The following is a 17,645-nucleotide window of genomic DNA, read 5'->3' on the forward strand; positions in this document are numbered from 1 at the left end:
TACATATATGCAAACTTTAACATATAGTATATATGAGCAAATGTGATATTCAGTGTGTAATTAGTTCAAGTCCAAAGGTAAAGTTGCTACTTTAGTTACTCTCACACTGAGCGCCTGATTCAGACCCGGTCGCAAGCGCTGAGCGCTCGCAACCGGGTAGATGGTCACCAAGAGCGCATGCGCACGATGGAGCCAGCTCCGTCGTGTGCATGCACGAGACCCGGATAGCGATGGGCAATCCGTCGCTCCGGGTCTCGCACCAAAGGGGGCGTGCTGTCGATGTTGAGTGACAGCATGCCCCCTTTGGTGGGCGGGCCAGGGAGGTGCGGCCAGACGGAGGCGTTCCCATGAGAACGCCTACCGTCTGGGGGTGGCCCCACTGACATCACAAGTGATGTCAGTGGGAGAGCTTTCGGCTCTGTTTGAGCCTAAAGCTCTCTGGGGCTTGCGGCCACGAGACCCTAACACAAGGGTCTCGTCGCAAGCCCGATGGTCGCGATGGTCTTGACCATCGCTACCATCATCATGGCCACTCGCATTAGCTGTGGGTGGCAACCCACAGCAATGCGAACGGCCAGGTGGCCGCTCCATAAAAAAATAAAATGACGCCCTGTCAGAGCGTCCGGCTCTGAATCAGGGCCTGAGTTTAGTCTATAGTTTAGACTATAGTCCTAAAATCAGCTCCCAGCTGATCAGTGAACGTACATTCCTATCCTTGTGTATATTTACTGCATACAGCTCAGTGAATTGCTATATGACTTCAAAGTCCAGCCATACAAGTTCATTCACATATAGTAATTTCCTAGTAATTATTTTGTGAGTCACTACAATGTCCAAAAGGTTACGATAATAATACTACCCTGTGGGGTTACTTCTGCAAAAGCCAAAGATCAAGGCTGTAAGCCTGCTGTTATGTACTATTTCCTTTGCTGTAATGAACAGTTAGCTTAGATATGTAATTAGTCTATATTGGCTCTTCCTTAAGCATGTGAACATTATAGCTTAGTAACTGTATAGGCAGTCTCTTCTGCCTTATATGGTATTATTTAGATTATACTAGCTTATTATGAATTGCTTCTCCTTGTATTGTAACTTCCAATAGCCTGCCCTGGAGCACTAATACTGGCAGCCAGTTATATAAGTGACTGGTGTGTCTCTATTGCCTGCTGACTTCCTTGACCATAGGTAGTGGAGTTAGAGCGGCTGCCTTATAATAGGGAGGCTTCTGTGTGAGTGCTGGGATGTCACTCACTGCATGTGGGCACAGCGCTTCTGCTGCAGCCACCCACTCGGCTCCAGGAGCCCCTCCTTCACTCCGCCTGCTTCTAGTGATCAGTCCCACACTGTGCGCTCCGGCGGTTGTAGATTCAACTTCCGCTACAACCTCCAATAGAACTGGCGGCTCCGCCCTCCTGTCAGCTGCCGGGTCACTGCTTGTGGCTTCCTCCACTGCTGCTCTCTCGGAAGAGTTTAAAACCCCTTCAGTAGCTGTACCTGGAAGTGACGTATGTGAGGGCGGAAGTGGATGTTTTTGCCCACACTTTCCAGGAAAATAAGAATTTCGGCCTCTTGCGAGTTCGCTTCGCGCTCCACGCTGCAGGCACGGTGGCTCACTTCGCTTACTACATGAATATATTCCCCCTCTATGCCCACTTGGATGGTAGGGAATGACGTTGGACACTGGCTGATGACGTCATCGTACACAAATGGAAGGGGATCTATCTCATTCCCTGCTCTCTCTGCTGGCTGACGCTGATCATCACCCATGGGTACAGGCCGGATTATAGCCGGGCGTTTGGGGCAGTCGTCCCGGGGCCCCCACACATAGGGGGCCCCCACACACTGTCCCCAGACATGCCACTGCTACAAATATTAAATCGGAGAACAGCATTTAGCTGTCTCCGATTTGGTCCTCTTCGGCGGCTCGGCTGTTCCCTAAACAGCGGTCGCCGAGGAGCTTCGCTAGTCACTAGAGCCACTGAGATTCTTCTCTTTGCTGCAGAAGCCTCAGCTCTGACAGTCAAAATCTCGCAAGATGATGACGTCAAGTCTCACGAGAGTTTGACTGTCAGAAGCCGAGGTTGCAAGCACACAGAAGATTCTCAGTGGTTCTTTTGTCCTCAGCCTTCCCCCCCACGATGCAGCTGAGACAGGCAGGTAGCCCACATACAGTATGTACACATCATTTGTACACTATATCACAGAGGGCACCCAGGCACTTACCTATATGGTTGAGGAGTGCTTGCATATCTGTGTTATATATACACACAGTATATATAGCTGTATAATATATATATATACATATATATATAAACGACAGGCTCAATCCACGGCAGTCGACCATCTGGGGTGCCCTTGGTATGTGACCACACCATCTACATAAAAAATATCATACAAACTCGGCCCTCACATGCTTTTCAAACTGCAACTCCTTTGAACATAGGGAATGTTGGTTCCAAAATATTGCAATAATTTGTTAAGCTGGCCACCGCTTCACGGTCATTCCCATCTAGCCAGTCCCTACACTGATTCTCAGATAAATGAACTTGATCTGCCATCTTGGCCTCAAGCTTGCATACATTTTAAACAGAAAACTGGGTCCTGCCTTAAAGAGACAGGACCACACCCAGTTTAAAATGTTTAAAATGTATGCAAGCTTGAGGCCAAGATGGCAGATCAAGTTCATTTATCTGAGAATCAGTGTAGGGACTGGCTAGATGGGAATGACCGTGAAGCGGTGGCCAGCTTAACAAATTATTGCAATATTTGGGAACCAACATTCCCTATGTTCAAAGGAGTTGCAGTTTGAAAAGCATGTGAGTGCCGAGTTTGTATGATATTTTTTATGTAGATGGTGTGGTCACATACCAAGGGCACCCCAGATGGTCGAGTGCCGTGGATTGAGCCTGTCGTTTATTTAAATTTTGTGGTCACACTTGGTAGGGCACCCTGTTTTTCAAATGTAAGACAAACTTTTTTCTTTTTATATATATATATATATATATATATATATGTATGTTAATAAAATGTCGAATAGCTGGAATATCAAGATCATATATATATATATATATATATATATATATACTGCGTGTGTATACTGTGTATATATACTGTATGTATATATATACTGTGCATGCATACTGTATATATATATATATATATATATATATATTTATATATACTGTGTGTGTGTGTACACTATGTATATATCTATATATTTATATACTGTGTGTGTATACTATATATATATTTATATATATATATATTATACCATTTGGGGTTTGGTCTATATCATACTTGCCGACAATCAGCTCCAGCCTTCCGGGAGGGAGCTGATTGTCGGCTAATAGCAGGGGGCGGGGCCGGCCTTTGGGGGTGGAGCCGGGGGTGGGGGCGGCCATTTGGTGGCACACTGGGGGCGGGGGCGGGGACGGGGGCGGGGGACGCACGATTGCGTCATCGTGACTCCGCCCCCTATTCACAATGCTGTTATTTTCAGCATTGTGAAGCAGGGGGCGGGGCCACGATGACGCGATTCTGCGCGAATCGCGTCACCGGGCCCCCCGCTGCGGGGGTTTCCGTTTGTTTCAGGGGGGAGGTCGGGAGGGTCGAAAGCTTCCGGGAGGCTTGCCTGCCTTTCCGGGGGGCCGGGAGTGGCACCCGAAAATCGGGAGGCTCCCGGCCAAATCGGGAGGGTAGGCAAGCCTGGTCTATATATATATATCAGTTTTATTGGGGCCTCCACAAGCTTGTAGCCCAGGGGCCCCCACAGACCTTAATCCGGCCCTGCATGGGTAGCCCCCGCTATCAGCGCTGTCAGCCACCCTATCCGCACACAGGCAGCTCCGCCGCTACCTTGAAGAACTGCCGCACACTGGCCACCACGATCACTCTCTAGCGCTCTTGCTTCCCAGCGCTGGTAAGTAGTGATGTGGGCACTGGAGGGGGAAATGGCAGACTGCCGTTAGAAGCACACTCCCCTCTATATATATCCCAGCCCAGCACGAGCCCCTGCAATTCCCTCCTTTGACACGAGTCCCTTCACATTACAGACAGCTCGTGCCACTTGTAGTACCTTCTAAACTTCCTGGAGCTCCTTCCTTATTTGCCCTAAGCACCAGTCCATTGTTATGTATGCAAATGCTTCAGCTATGGCTATTGCTTCACCCCCTCACAATATAACAAATATATACATATACACCAGGGGTGGGGAACCTTTTTTCTGAAAAAAGGCCATATTGATATATATAACATTATTCACGGGCCTGGTGCAGGCCACGCCAAACCCAAGTGACGTCACACAGGTGATGGGGCCACAATCGCCGGTGACTACAGCAATACCCAGAGCATTCTGAGGATGCTCCGGGTAGCTGTAAGGGCAGCGGTGTGCAGGGCCGTACAGAGCTGCGGCGGGCCCAGGTACAGAGGGGGCATGGTCTAATCGCGGGAGGCGTGGCCACGCCCCCTTGAGCATAAAAAAAACAAAACAAAAAAAGCAGCGGCGTGAAGCATTTGACGCCACATCTGAATCAGGCCTTCAGTATGCAGTGGCTGTGCAATATTATGTGTTTCTTCCAGGACAGCTGCTACATTGTATTCAGGTGGGGACAATTTGTCAACATCCGGGGAGTGTAATACACAGAGGCCCTGATTCAGAGCCGGACGCTCTGACAGAGCGCTCGCTCTGAATCAGGGCCGTCCCTCTGAATTTTAGAGTGGCCCCCTGGCCGCTCGCATAGCTGTGGGTGACCACCCACAGCTATAGCGAGTGGCCAAAAAGATGGTTGCGATGGTCAAGACCATCGTGACCATCGGGCTTGCGACGAGACCCTTGTGGTAGGGTCTCGTTGCCGCAAGCCCTGAAGTGCTTTCGGCTCTATCAGAGCCGAAAGCACTCCCACTGACTTCACTTGCGATGTCAGTGGGGCCGGCCCCAGATGGTAGGTGTTCCCATGCGCACTGGCCTAACATCGACCCGCTTGCAAGCGCTCAGCGCTCGTGAGCGGGTCTGAATTAGGCCCAGAGGCCATTCTGCCACCGCAGCTTTTTTTGTGATAAACATTGGTGGTGAGATCAAGTCCTTGGAGAGTGAGCACGTGAACTCTTTTGCATTTTTGCCACAATATAATACTAATTGGAACATCTCGCTAAGTGTCAATTCTATGCCGGAAATTTGAGACCAATCAGTGGCATTTATTGTCTATAGACATAGTTTCTATTTCTTGTATTGTTTTATTATTTAACAGTGATTTTTATCATGTTATATTAAACAAAATTAGTTTTAATCTATATGCGCTCCCTTGTTCTGTATTTTACTAGTTTTGTAAAGCTATATAAGTGTTCCCAGCACTTTAAGTGGGAGCTGCATTACAGCTGTTGATTAACCATATTTTAATTGTGTTCACTTTGCGCCTGACATATACATAGGTTACCTTGTATTTGTTTTTTAGTCTATTTAATGAATATATTGTTTTCCCTATGTTGTACCAGAAATGGCTCTGAGGCTGGTTAATGGAAGTAATCGATGTGCAGGACGGGTGGAGATCTTCTATAAGGGAGATTGGGGAACAGTATGTGATGACCTGTGGGATATGAGTGATGCAGAAGTGGCATGCCGCCAAGTAGGTTGTGGAAAGCCAATTGCATTTCATGGAAATGCCCTTTTTGGCCAAGGAAAAGGGGAGATTGTTTTAGATGATGTGAACTGTCGAGGAAATGAAACACTTTTGTGGAACTGCCTCCACCGTGGGCTGGGCACACACAACTGTGGTCATCCTGAAGATGCTGGAGTCACCTGCTCAGGTATGTACACTGTAAGGATAAGGTGTTGCCGGCTGGAAAAATGTTCTAAACATAAATTATGAACAGCAACATTTTAGAAAATGTTATTTGTCATCTATATATTTTGTTTTAATATATAAAATCTCATCTATTGTACTTTCTTTTTTACCTAACATACAAGTAGTCTTGTTCCTCTTACTATCGGTAACCAGTCGTTACTGACCTCTACTACTGGTGCTATTAAGCCACCATACACTCACCGTCCATAAGTGTCAATAACCTACCACTGTGGTTCTCCCAGTTGTAGGAGTTAGTTCTTGTCATCAACAGGGTCCATCACTAGCACCTGGAACAGCATAATTGTGGTAGGTATGTGTAGCTGCTGCACCACCTCTTCACTGCTGACTGTTTCTGAGCACTTGGGATCCGGTTAATATGCTGACAATCGGGATACCGGCACTTTTAATGCTGGCGACAGGAATCCCGGCATCCTAAAGGCTGCAGTTAGGGGGAGGGTTAGGGTTAAGCACTAGGGGGAAGGTTAGGGTTAGGCACTAAGTGGGGAGGGTTAGGCTTAAGGTGCAGAGAGGGGGAGATTAGGTTTAGGCACTAGGTGGAGGTTAGGTTCAGGAACTGGGGAAGAAGGGTTAGAGCTAGAGTAGGGAGAGGGGGAGAGTTAGGATACTGTCCAACAAGTGTCGGTGTCCTAACCCTGGATTGATGCCAGCGTCGGGTTCTGACGACCAGGATCCCGAGCGCTGGCATCCCGTACCCAACCCAAGCACTTATTCTGGATCAGGATTGCAGGGAAACAGGCAGATAGTGGAATAAGAAGAACACAGAGTTTAAAACATGTTAACTGTGCTGCCATATTCTCCCTGACTGTATTGTAGTGACTAAACAAAACATACTGTACTCTTTAGTAAAGGGTCTTTCCTTACTTGTAACCACTGGTCCCATAACTGCAACACGTGGCTCAGTGGCCGACTCAGATTTGGCAGCATAGGCAAACGCAGGGGGGGTTTCTGTTTCCCTGGAAACCCCCCTCCCCAGCCCACACCATGACCACAATAGAAATAGTAATATAATAGATTGTTACTAGTGCTGCATGTTCTTCTCAGTATCACAAATGAAATAATTAGCACCACCTGTAGATCTTTTAACATGTATCAGCCAGTAATAAATAACCTGTGCACCAACGAGAAGATCTGGAAAACATGCACTGTTAGAGATGCACTGCTATAGAGCCCAATATGTACATATATGTCCAGGGCAGTGTAAGGTTCTTCTGCTGCTCCTCCAGGCTCCTGGACTTGCTCCAATAGTCTGGAATGGTGCTTACATCTAAAATAAGTACGTTCAGCTCAGGCAGGATGGCCCTACTGCCGCATACAGTATAATGGCTTACTGTGATCACTGGTCCTGTATATGCTGGAATTATTACACACAATACACTTTGTATGACGCTTATTAAAGCTGGTTAAGTACTAATTCTGGCCTCTTCATGGACAGGCCACACTCGCTCTAAAATTAAGTATTTGGAAACCCCCTTCTGGAAATCCTGTGTTTGCCACTGGGCAGGGGATGGGCAGCTCCTCCTCTCCTCTCTGAGTTTTTGCGTAGGGATCAGTTGCAAGATCCTCAACAGCAAGAGCAGCAATATTGGCAGACATTACAATAGTAGGTGGCAGCGGTGTGTGTCCACACAGCAGATGAATTAACTAGGTGCAGGTGTATTAACCAGGTAGAAACAGAAATAGGTAAACAGGTTTAATAGCAGAATAAATAAATAAATAGTGGAAGACAGGCGCCTTCAGTGTACCAATCAATAATAGTGTTCAAAGAGGTAGTTCGAGGATGTAAGTCCACAATCTTTAGGGTAATTCCTGCAGTGTCCTCACACATCGACCCTCATAGGTGTATATCTCAGAGAAAAACAAAAATAGAACAAAACATAGTACAGCTAGTAATAAATATTAATAGTGCTCAATACACTGAAAAATGTGAAAAGATAATTAGTGAATAAGCACTCCACTCGTGCTCAGAGATAGAGTTCCAGCACCAAAGATAGCAAAGCCTCGTACCGACTATACGTCTTTACAGCTCAGTGTAAATTAGGTTCCTTGTTCATACCCGATTCCATTCTGTTTAATGAGGATGCGGCCATCACACAGGAGACAATCAGATCCTACGTGTCCTTCTCCAGCTCAGTAAACTTCTTGCATTGTGAGGGACCTGCAAATATATGTGGGCGGTTACATAGAGGATCACATACAGTAGGAAGGCAGAGAGAGGGGGCTACTAGTTTATATATCTGTCCTTCATCTAGGGTTTGATTACACAATATCCCCACATAACACTATACACACTGCTCCCGTCTCTATAATCTAGCCATATACTGCAGCCTTTATAGCAGGTTTAATAGCAGGTTCAGGTTTTCTGGCTGAAACTGGACAATCCAGACAAACCAGTACGTCCTTCTGCAGGGGAAGCTGGGTGGATTCCAATTGGATCCCTCTCAGGGGGTGTCCCGATAAGAAACCCATAGGCTTCTATAGGGTAACACCATCTAAAGATGGTGTTACCCACCGAGACGAAGTACAAAAATGCATCACATTCCAGTGCTTATTACATTTGAGAAAGTGGTAAAATCCCCCCAAAACAGCATTTTCTAGGGTTTTACCGCATTTCTGCCCTTAGTACTTCCCAGCCTGAGGATGAGAGATGGTAGGGAAATCCCCCCCAGGATCAAATGGGCAAGGTCTGACCCTGAACCCAAGCCCCTGACTGGTAACCGAACCCTGAAGTCCCTCTATCACGATATTATCGCCAGTATGTACCTGATAATGGGCGGTATGTACAGCATCTCAGATTAAGCATATTTATGGATGGCGCAAGGCAAGATGCGGGTCACTCGTATAGGACCCCCGTCTTTTGCCTTTTTACACAGATTAGCGACAAAGTCACAGACAGAAGCTACTGTACATGATATTCCACCATCAGTATTCAGGGACCCCTTGCACTGTACGTTTGTTTGTATTAGTGATGTGAAAAAGATGCATATTTTGTGAAAAAGTCTGTGACAGCACTCTTGGTGCGGCTAAGTCGCAAAGTCCGTAGTGTGCCAAACATGGCTATTTGGCCCGATTTCAGTATAGGTGTATGTGGACACATCTGTAATTGTAATATAGAATGCAATTTTCTATATTAAACAGTACTCTAGGGGGTGAATTTAATAAGAATCGAGTCTTGTTGAGTTTGTTAATTTTTTAACTTGATTAGCTGCGCCGAAACTCGGGTGATTTGAGGCTCCTGAAACTCTCAAATTTACCAATAAGTGAGTTTAGCTGAGAGTGAGATGGCCAATGGTGAAGCAGAATGAGACACTCCCTCGAGCAGCAGGTTTGCAGGAGATTACTCACCCAAGACTGCAGTGTCTTCTCTCTGCAAAACTCTCCCAAGCAAGCAGCCTGCACATATCAGTGAGATATGTGTAAGCTGCTTGTGTTTTTTACCTGTAAAAAACGTGTAAATTGTTTAAAAAAAAATTATGTGAGGTCCCCCTCCCCCAAAAGCCTAATCAGCCCCGGACTTGTCAGCCTGTCCTAGGACCTAAAATTACGGGGAACAAAATGAGTAGGGTTCCACTGTAATTTAGGTACCAGCACCAGGCTGCAGGGCCAGTCCTGGTTTTAATTATAGGGGGACAAATGCATGGGGTCCCCCTATAATTAAAACCAGCACCGGACCGGGGTGTAATGCCACAGCCCAGAGACCCCATTACCGGGTCTCCAGGGCCAAAGCATTATCACCCCAAGTCGCTCAGGTCAAGCCGGGGACTCAGGGGAGGTGGGGACCCCCCCAAAAAAGGGTTCCCCCCTCTCCCAAAACCCCAGGCCTGGTCTGAAGCCCGGGGCTCTTCCCTGCACCCCTAGGCTATGGGCATGGGGGTAATAATGTGTAAAATCAAAGAAAACTATTATATTTTACAGTGGAACTACAGGTGCCAGCATGCATTCCCTTTGGCACTTGTGGAACTACAAGTGCCAGCAGGCGGCCGACACCTGTACCTCCACTGTAAAATAAATAGTTAAATAATGACACCACACACACACCTTAGATAGTACACGTTTAATACTTACATACATCAATCACACATACTTACCTGTACCAGCCGGTCTGTCCTCTTCTCCAGTGTAGATATCCGTGTGGAATGACCTGCAAAAAAGATCATATACTCACCTCCATCCTTGCGCTGGTCTCCGTAGCATCCAGGGGGGTCTTTGCAAAAAAACAAACCGAGTACCCGAACCATATACTTTCCATTAGTGATGTATGTGTGTGACCACATACCCTGCTAACCCAGCTCCCGACTGATCAGCTGCTGGGCGCAGCCATGACAATCTGGATCAGGTGTCTGGATCTCCACCAACAGGAGACCAGTATGTGCTAACATGACACCTGCAACCAATCCCTGGCAATCCAGGGGTATATAAAGATTCTCCCTGCACACAGCACTTGCCAGTGCAATGTTGTCTTCAGCCCAGTTGTAGAAGCATTAGAGAGAGCTCCTGCATATATTCTATCCTACTCAGCGACTCCTGTGCAGGTTCCCATATTTCTGCACACATGGCTCCAGTATCCTGTTCCATCCCAGAGATCGTGTACTATAACTTCCATTCCAATATCCTGTACCATCAGTTCCAGCCCAATATCCTGTAGCATTGGTTCCAGTCTGATAACCAGTACCATCGGTTCCATTCCGATATCCTGTATCATTTGTTTCAATCTCTACTAACCGGCCTGACTCTTGAATTCTCCCCTATGGTAGAGGTCAGGTCCCACTGCTATCCAACTATTCTGGTTTCATCGCTACCTTTCGCATGATATTCGATGAGCCTGGGAGATCAACATCAGCTTCCATTAACATAATGAGGCTACATCAAGATAGCAAGATGATTGGGCAATAAGTTGTACAGTTCCAGACTGTCGTCTCTGAATTACGGTGGAATGAGGATGCGTTAACAGCAGCCTTCTGGAATGGCCTTTCTAAACAAAATAAAGGATGAGCGCTCCACTTGAGATCAGCCTGCCAGGTTGGACAATTTGATTTAGTTCTGCAACAAGATTGACCTGCGCTTCAGAGAGGGAACCTTAGAGAAGAGTAAGAGTGAGCGACCTAGATTTCATCCATCCTCTCATACTTCTTCACCTCCATCTGAGGAAGAGCCCATGCAGGTGAATAGATTCCGGTTCTCCACCAAAGAGCATCAGAGATGTCATCAGGACAACCTTTGCCTGTTTTGTGGAGCAGCCAATCATGTTCTGAATTCCTGCCCTAAATGTTTGGTGAAACGGTCGCTCCTAGCCTCCAGTGGAGAGACAAGATTAGGAGTTCTCAGTCACTCTCCACGAAAACCAGACTCTGTTATTTTGGTCAACGTGGTGCACACTAAGTTGTACATCATATTAGCACTTCTTGATTCTGGTGCTACGGAGAACTTCATTACCACTGAATATGTCCATCGACATGAAAACTCTACTGAGGCCATACCACAACCTATCTCCCTATTTGTGGTGGAAAGCAGCCCAATTCCTCAAAGCACCATTTCTTCTAAGACTATTCCTCTGAAATTCTGCATGGGAGCCCTTCATTTTGAGATGATCTCCTTCTTGGTCATTCTGAAGGCTACTCATGACATTATTCAGGGGCTTCCTTGGTTACAGAAGCATGATCCCAAGGTTGAGTGGCCCTCCATGCAAATACTGTCTTAGGGAAAACCCTGTTCAGAATCCTGCCTCCAGAAAGTGGTTCCTCTGTGGAGAAGTTGCCTCCCCAGTACCATTTCTATGTGGATGTCTTCAACAAACAAGGTGCCAATCATCACCCTCCTCACCGTGGATTGGATTGCCCCATAGTTCTCAATCTCCAGACAATGTCTCCTCGCAAATATCCACTCCATTCCTGAGACAGCTGCCATGCAAAAGGGCTTTGTCAGTCCTTCCTCATCACCTGCAGCAGCAGGCCTTTTTTTAGTCAAGAAACATGATGGTGGGCCTCATCCTTGTATTGACTACAGAGGCCTCAACGACATCATGGTGAAGAACCCTAATCACTGAACTCTTCGACCGGGTCAAAGGTTCCACAATTTTCACCAAGCTTGATCTTTGAGGGGTCTACTCTTGATCCACATCAGGGAAGGGGGCAAATTGATAACAGTGTTCAATATCAGAGACGGGGCCTGTGAGTACCTGGTGATGCCATTTGGGTTAAGCAATGCTCCTGTTGTCTTCCAACACTTTGTTAACTCATTTTTTGGGGATCTTCTTTACTGATCACTTGTAGTCTACCTGGACAATATTATTATTTTAATCTGTTCTGTAAACTCGAGAAGTGTTTGTTCAAAGTTCCATCTATTTAATTCCTTAGATACATAATTTCCAGTTCCAACCTCCAGATGGACCCAGAGAAGGTGCACGTGGTACTGGTGTGGACTGAACCTAACTCCTGGAAGGCCACTCATAGATTTCTTGGCTTCGTCAATTATTACAGAAAGTTTATCCAGAGTTTCTCTACCTTAGTTGCTCCTATTACATGCCTCACCTGGAAATGTACTTATCCAGCTCAGTGGGCTCCCGAAGCCAAATTTGCCTTCCAGCTCCTGAAGCAATATTTTATCTCATGGCCAGTTCTGAAACAACTGGATGTAACCTGTCCTTTTATCCTGTAGGTGGATGCATCCGTAGAAGGGGTTGGTGCAGTGATGTCACAAAAATCGTATGATAACAAATTCTGCACATGCGGTTTCTTCTCCAAAGAAGTTCACATCTGCCAGAAAGAATTACCCTATAGGCGAGAAAGAGCTAATTGCCATTAAGTTCGCCTTCGAGGAATGGTTGTATCTTTTGGAGGGTGTGTGGTTCCCTATCTCTGTGTATACTGACCACAAAAATCTTCTATTCCTGGAACCCGCACAATGCCTAATGCCCGTGGGTGCTGTTTTTCTCTTGCTTTGACTTCAAACTATTCTTTTGACCTGGGTCACAGATTGGCAAGGCCGATACCCTTTCTCGCTCAATGTCTTTTGACGAAGACCCAACTACTACTGAACCATATCCTCTGCTGAGTCTTGCAGTCTTCACTTCTACCAGGGTATCTTCCACTCTACAACCTGGCAAAACCTTTGTGGAACCCAATCTGGTAAAAAAACTTCTTTTCTGGGCTCATGTTTCGAAATTTTCCAGACACAGGGTAGCTCAAAAGACCATTGAGTTTATTAGAAGATCTAACTGGTGGCTATCCATGCGGTCCGATGTACAAGCATTTGTTTCATCATGTGTAAAGTGTGCCCAACACAAGGTCTCATTTCAGAGTCCAACCAGTCCTCTTCATCCCCTGTCCATCCAACTCATCCTTGGACCCATCTGTTCTTGAAGTTTGTGACTGATCTCTCATCATCCAGAGGGTACAATACAATCTGTGTAATTGTTGACCATTTATCAAAAATGGCCCATTGTCCCTATGACCAGACTTCCTTCTGCCCCTCGTCTGGCTCAATTATTAATTTCAGAAGTTCTCCATGGACTTCCGACAGAGATAATTTCAGACAGGGGAGTCCAATTTGTTGCTGAAATTTGAAGAGCTCTCTGTTCATCACTTCAAGTCAAGTTAAAATACTCCACGTCCTATCATCCTCAAACCAATGGGCAGACTAAACATGTGAATCAGGACTTTTCTGCGCATGTACATATTCTCCTCCCAGGATGACTGGGTGAAACTTCTGCTATGGATGGAGTTCACCCATAATAACTCTTATCATTCCTCTTCTAGTTCCATGCCCTTCCTCACGGTTTTTGGGCATCATCCCTGAGTACTGGAAATTCAGTCCCTTCCTCCTTTCAATGTTCCGGCAACTAACACTTCTCTTCAGGAGTTGACAAAGATTTGGAAGGAGGTACATTCAGCTCTGAAAAAGTAATCTATTTGCTATAAAAATCTTTGCCATCAGGTAAAAGAAGAGCTTTTCCTAACCTAAAAGTCAGAGACAGAGGGCCTGATTCAGCAAGGAATGCAGATGCTAATACGCACGCAATCGGTCGATGTTTTTATACTCTGTGCATGCATCACAGTGTGCGTGCGCGAACCAGCAATTGCGATGGGAACTGCGATTGCTGAGGCTATGCAAACCCAGAGCACAGTTATTGACAGGAAGTGCCATTTGTGGGTGGTGATGGGGAGGTGGTTGGGCAAATGCAGGCGTGCCAGTGCGTTGTAACACCATTGCAGGGGTGTCCATAAATTATCCACTGCATGGCTATAAGCAACCAAAGCACTGTTAGCATGCGTGGCTGGTAGCAATTGCTTGTGCAAGTGTGCATATGGGTCCGATGTTACTCGAAAGTTACCGATGGTTTCGCTATGTTCCCCTACTATACGGATGTGAGTAAGGGGAAGTGGGCATTCTTATGTTAGGCTGTGATCGCAATGTGAATGCAAACATTTAAATAGCTAATATTAGCAACTGCGTTGCGTGCGTATAAGCAAAATTGCGATCCATAGTGAATCAGGCCCGGAGTCTGGTTGTCAACACGCAACCTTAGATTGCGGGTGCCATACATTAAGTTCACGCCTCAATTCATCAGACCTTTCTCCATCATCAAGGTCATCAATCCGGCTGCATACAGACTCAAGTTACCACCAACCCTCTGGATGCCAAACTCTTTCCATATTTCACTTCTGAAGCCTCTCATTCTCAACCATTTCCAAGCTGCCCTTCCGTAGTCTACTAAAGTCTGGACACATCAGGGAGTGGAATTCAAGGTTCAAAAGATTTTGGATTCCTGTATTCAATATGGTCATCTTCAATATTTCATAGACTGGAGAGGATATGGTCCTGAGGAAGGATCCTGGGTCTTCTCTGAAGATGTTCATGCTCTCGATTGGTCAAGAGCTTTCACTCTAAATATCCACACAAGGCCAAGAAGCATCCTAAGGCCACTTTTAAAAAGCTACAGCTGCTGGGTCACTTACCTGGTTCCCCACTCCATGATCCGGTTCCATGACAGACTTCCTCCAGCTGCAGTTTCTTCTCACCTACTGCAGTCTTCCCAGCTTTCATGTGCAACATTACCTACAGTGCTGGCAGCTGGGTGCAGCCATGACAGTCTGGATCAGGTGACCGGATCTTCACCAACAGGAGACCAGTATGCGGTCATCTGTTGCCTGCAGCCAATCTTTGACAAGCCAGGGGTATATAAGGATTCTCCCTGCACACAGCACTTGCCAGTGCAATGTTGTCTTCAGCCCAGCTGTAGAAGCATTAGAGATAGCTCATGCAGATATTCTATTCTACTCAGGTACTCCTGTGCAGATTTCCATCTCACTGCGCCCTTGGCTCCAGTATCCTGGTCCATACCGTAGATCCTGTACCATCGGTTCCAATTCGATATTCTGTACCTGCAATTCCATTCCGATATCCTGTACCATCGGCTACAGTCTAATAACCAGTACCATCGATTCCATTCTGATACACTGTATCATCAGCTCCAGTCCAATAACCAGTTCCATTCTGGTGATCCAGATATCCAGTCGCATTCCGGTTCCATTCCAGTGCTTCAGCATCCAGTACAGTCCAATGCTATCCTGGCTGTACTTACAGCATCCTTCATCATCAGCAGCCATAATTCACCTTCCGTTACAACTCCAACCAGGTCCTACGAGCAGAAACTACATTAAACCAGCCAGTTTCCAGACACCCACTCCTGCCTGAGGGCCTGATTCAGGGCCCGATTCAGACCCGCTCGTGAGCGCTGAGCGCTCGCAAGCGGGTCGATGTTGCCCAAGTGCGCATGCGCATGACGGAGGCGGCTCCGTCGTGCGCATGCGTGAGACCCAAATAACGATGGCCAAGCCGTCGTTATGGGTCTTGCACCAAAGGGGGCGTGCTGTCGATGGTGATTGACAGCATGCCCCCTTTGGTGGGCATGTCGGGGGCGTGGCTGTCCAGACGGAGGCGTTCCCATGGAAAGCCTACCGTCTGGGGCCGGCCCCATTGACATCACTAGTGATGTCAGTGGGAGTGCTTTTGGCTCTGATAGAGCCAAAAGCACTCCTGGGCTTGCGGCAGCGAGACCCTACCACAGGGTCTCGTCGCAAGCCCAATGGTCGCGATGGTCTTGACCATCGCGACCATCTTTTTGGCCGCTCGCTATAGCTGTGGGTGGTCACAGCTATAGCTGTGGTTGGTCACCCACAGCTATGGGAGCGGCCAGGAGGCCGCTCCAAAAGTAAGAGGGACGGCCATGATTCAGAGCAAGCGCTCTGTCAGAGCATCTGGCTCTGAATCAGGGCCACAGGGCCTGATTCGGAGCCGGACGCTATTTGCGCTCGCTTGTTCAGAAAAAGGGGCTGGCTATTTAAATTGAGCTCTCTCTCGGTCTGTTGACGCCTCTATGTCTGAGTGAGCGTCCGAAACATGCGCTCGCTATTTTGTAAAGACACCCCTTGGCCGTTTGCATCATACGTCATCTCCGCTATTTATTTGATTAATCGAGTACACGCACACTTGCACAAGGTCAGACCTTACTCAGAAATTGCTAACCTCAGGGCACGCAGTGAAAGGCCAAGCTGCGTATGGTATCTCAGTGGATAATTTATGCATGCCCATGCAATGGAGTTCAAATGCACTAGCATGCCTGCGTTTCGCCGATCACCCCCCGTCACCTCCCCCAAATGGTGCTTCCTGTCAATCATGGGTCTGCATAGTCACTGCGATCACAGTCCTGATCGCAGTGACTAGTTTGTACACGCGCACTGTGATGCATACGCATGTGCAGAACACAACAATCGCCCGATTGCATGCATAATCGCAGTTGCGATCCTTGCTGAATCAGGCCCAGAGACTCAAGTACGGACCCACAGACAAATCCGAACACGTCAGTGACACTGTTGCTGATTATTATAATTGTTATAACACTTTGGATTCCTTGGCAGAATATTTGTGACAGGGGCAATAGAGTATGTTGTTTGTCTTTGGGGTAAATTTACTAAGCTTGAATGACATAGAATGTGGCAAAATCGGCCGTGATCTGCATATTTGGAATTTTCTAACGGCTAAACTCTGCCAACTTTGCTCCATTCGATGTCTAATTCTTGGCAGAGAACACCCGCAAATCAGATGGTAACATAGACCATCGATTCAACTCGGCAGCCTTTTGCCATAGACATCAATAGGACCACAAAATTTACTAAGGATTCGATTTTGTCATCGCGGCCGAAATATAGTGAAAATTTACCGCAAAGGACTCAAAAACTAACCCAAACAGAAATCTCAAATAGAACACCATTTTCAATTCGAGTTTGACATATGAACATACTTAACCATCACAGACAACTCTAAACGCACGGATCAGGGAGATCCGTGATGCACGCAACTGTGTGTAAAAAAATAAACACAGATGCACGGACGGATCAGTGAGATACATCTGTGCTTCTGTGTTTAACCATTTGCCTGGCATGGACGTAATTTACAGTCCACACCAGGCAGTTCTTTATCTGTAAAATTTCGTCCAGACAGATAAACAAGAGGGCTGCTGCAGTAAGAGATTCTTCCCGCAGCTGCTGCTCTCAGAGGGACCTTCCTCTCCCCCTCTGTCTGCTGTGCTGCCGATCACTGCTGATCGGTCAGCAAAGCAGGACCCCCTACCCAGTGGCGGGCTGGGCCGGGGGGCAGGGTGCCATGTGCCCCCCGGGCCGCAGCGTCATGCGGGCCGCGGGCCGCGGGCAGTCTGTGTCACTGTGACACAGACTGCACCGTGCGTGTAGCACTGACCGGACGGAGTTCGGTCAGCGCTACACAAGTGAC

Source organism: Taudactylus pleione, unplaced genomic scaffold (assembly GCF_031769625.1).
Source record: "Taudactylus pleione unplaced genomic scaffold, aTauple2 ptg000518l, whole genome shotgun sequence".
NCBI lineage: Eukaryota > Metazoa > Chordata > Amphibia > Anura > Myobatrachidae > Taudactylus > Taudactylus pleione.